Below are 3,362 nucleotides of genomic sequence, written 5' to 3' on the forward strand. Positions count from 1 at the left end.
CTGGCCAGCCGACACCTTCACTACTGGAAACAGGGAATTTTCCATCAGCCAGCTCTTTGCCATCTGCCAGCTGATGGCAAAGAACGTCTTTGCCATCTGCTTACAAAAAACAGATGGCAAAGAACTGACAGACGACAAAGAATATGGTTGCCATCAGCCAATTATTTGCCATCTACTAGTGGATGGCAAATATGAGGTTGGCAAATCATGTGGCCGTCAATAGTGTAACGGCGTACCAGCCCCACCTCTTTGCCATCTGCCAGAAGACGACAAAGATTCTTTGCCATCTGCTGGCAGATGGCAAAGAGATGGGACTATCTCTCTTCTTGCTAAAAAAAGCAAATAGTGAAAAATTAAAGAAAAGAAAACCCCCAGCCTCCCTAAAAAAACCCCAGCCACCCCGAATCAGTCTCAGCCCACTCCCGTGCGTGCTGGATAGGGTTCCCCGCCACCCTCACCGGTCGCCGCCGTCCTCACCGGTTGCCGCCGCCGTCGGTTTCCCCTACATGGCTGGAGGATAGGCCATCCCGCCGGTCCATTCCCGCCCCACTGTGAGGGAGGAGACTGACCAGTTGCTCCTCCCCGCCGGTCGCCACCCGCCACCCCAAGGATCAAGGCCGGCCGCGCCGGTCCCTGTCGGTCGCTGCTCCGGATCCAGGCCGCCCACCGCCCCGCCCCCGTTAGCCCGATCTATTTCCCACCGGATCCCATCTTCGCCGCCGTCCGACGCGCCTTCTTCAAGGAGCTGCGACCCCATGTCTCAGAGGAGCTAGCCCCGACGCCATTGATGCCCGAGCGACGCTCCCAAGCTAGGAGCGGCACCAGGACAACCACGCCCCCGAAGCCTAAACTGCAAGGTGAGCTCGTCCCCTTCTCTTCTTTCCTATGGATAAGTGTCCTGGCTCATGTTCTCTGTTCTGTACATGTGTGCAGTTTATTTTCAGAGTACTTGTTGTGTGCAAAATCCTACCCTGGCGCATGTTGTTGGTTGTTTAATTCTGGAATCACAAGTTAATGCATTTTGCTATGTGGGTACCCAGCCATCCAGTATGTGAGTGATTTCTTGGCAGCAGATTTATGATTTCTATGGATGCATCGCACTAATTGAATTTACAAATAAGTGTGTTCATTACAATCAGGGTTATCTTCCCATCTGTGTGGCTGTAAACTGTTCTGCTGCGGCTTCAATCATGAATTGTGAATCCCTTCCCCAACGTGATTTTCCAGGTCGTCTGCATTCCTAATGGCTCTTCTATCCGTGCATCAACACCAATATTGGATACAAGCTTTCCAATCGCCACAACATCTTGGTCTGGAAGGACAGAAGCGGCATGAGATTTCTTAGATTTTGATGGATACATGCACAATGAGGATGATGCCAAATTTGGGCAACTACATTGCCGTCTCACCCCACTCACCCTCAGGTTTGTCTTCTGCCTTTTTCTGTTCTATTCTAATGGTACTTGATGCTCCCTGGATGGAATTAGTACATGAATGTTGTTTGAAGTGTGAGCTTGGATTCAGGTCGATTGGCTGAGTAAGTGGACTAAAATTAAGCAAACATATTATATCTTCCAGTTTCAGTGAGATCATGCACACATCAGCATATATACTCTCAAGCTAAGCCATTTTTTTACTTCCTATGACTACACTAACATCAGAGAATCAGTTCATACAGTGTTGAGTAAAAAGAATGTGTGTATCAGCCTGCTAATGTGGCCTCTCGGAATTTGGTGTATAGTTTCTCTAAATAGAGTCATGTTGGTCATATTGCAATTTATAGCTTGGGCTATTACAACTGTACCGCGAGGAAAAGATTGATCAATTTATCCTCTAGTAGATATATTAATATTGCAGTTAATAATCCTCAACTCATTGCAACATAGAGTGTATGAACATGCAGGCTTCAAAATAGCATATAATTGATCTATTGATTCATTAGCAGAATATTGTCTAGGTAGTTTCATGTGATTTCTACCTCTAAAAACGTTCTATAGGATTTCTCAGCCTGAAAATTACTAAGGAGTCTCCATGTGACCGGGATAGATAGTATGAGCTTCCGAGAAATGAGAACAAACTAAAATTCAGTCTGACCATTCTATATCATTTTTGGAATATATATTTAGAAAGGGTGATCTTTTTGAGGGAAAACAAAGGGTGATCTTGATTGATTCCCCTAACTAGGTCCCTGTTTTACTGAATTAACATAATTGGGCCTTTATGCAGTACTTGGGGATCACTTACAGGGTCGTATTAGATTTTTTTGAAGATACCAACAAATAAATATATGGTCCCCTTGATTGAGTTTTTTATGTAGGAATTATGGCGGACATAAATCCATAAAAATACCATAAGGATTTCTTGATCTATAGGACTGTTTTGAAATAAAATACTTCCAACGATTACTTATATTGAACAACATTTTAGAGGGCAATTTCCATCGACTCAAATCTCTATGAAAAAACAGTTTTTTCACCAGGCAATCGTAAAAGTTCAATGCAAATTAAATTATGTGTTTTTAATAAAAGTCCAATCTGAGATCTTATGTTTTCCATATTTCATTACAAACCTGTGAATTCCAGAGGCATGTCGTTGCACAAAATCTGTAAATTATTACATCATCAAGATAATGCTCTGTTCATGCTACGAATATTAATCATCTCTGTTTATGTTGAATACAATCTTTGCTAAGAGTAACTTGCCAATTGCACTTTAAGGAAAATCATTCCTCTATGTCACTATTAGAAAATTCATGTGTTTAATTATATCATCCTAATTGTCCATTGCATGTTCCTATTGTAGACATTAAAGGTGAAAAGTTCTGTGTGTACAACACTTTTCTGTCGGATCCCTATACGGAATTGATCCTGTGGTGTGCTCTGATTTGGATCTGAGTATGAATGGTTCAATGGTGCCGGTGTACGCCCATCGGACGAGAACATCGTACACATATCAATGCTCAATACTGATAGTACCATAACTGTCGCATATCTGCCAACGTCTAGATGCATCCTTTGTCCTCAATTTTTGTGCACATAATCGTAGTTTGAGGTGCATTTCGTTCTTAAAAAATGTTGTAGTGTGAGCAAGCTTCAGAAGCATAGATGTTCACAAAAGATAAAAAATACTTGGTGGTGACGATTATCTATGAAACAGCACTAGAGGCTATGGCAAAGACATACGCCCTATCTTATCCCCGCAATGTCTATAAGCTTCATATGATTAAAAATGTTATATTATATTTGGTCAACATGTTGTGAGAAATTCATATCTAACATAGTAAATTGTTTAAAGAAAACATGGGTAATTGTTTGTTAGATACGAAAATGAAAATTGACGGGTGCTCATTATAGTTAGTTGTT

At 42.1% G+C, this 3,362-nt stretch overlaps 1 long non-coding RNA gene across 3 annotated transcripts; it reads left to right on the forward strand.

The window, feature by feature from the left end:
* The first annotated feature begins 406 nt into the window (after positions 1–406).
* Positions 407–2,929, forward strand: LOC119268132. Of its 3 annotated transcripts, none has more exons than XR_005132940.1 (4): positions 407–857; positions 934–1,051; positions 1,228–1,424; positions 2,803–2,929. It is a non-coding gene; the product is annotated as an uncharacterized LOC119268132 (long non-coding RNA). The 3 variants fall into 3 exon arrangements; XR_005132939.1 differs by lacking the exon at positions 2,803–2,929 and adding an exon at positions 1,525–1,608; XR_005132938.1 differs by lacking the exon at positions 2,803–2,929 and having other exon boundaries at positions 408–857; positions 1,228–1,566.
* Positions 2,930–3,362: the final 433 nt, after the last annotated feature.

Source organism: Triticum dicoccoides, chromosome 3A (genome assembly GCF_002162155.2).
Source record: "Triticum dicoccoides isolate Atlit2015 ecotype Zavitan chromosome 3A, WEW_v2.0, whole genome shotgun sequence".
NCBI lineage: Eukaryota > Viridiplantae > Streptophyta > Magnoliopsida > Poales > Poaceae > Triticum > Triticum dicoccoides.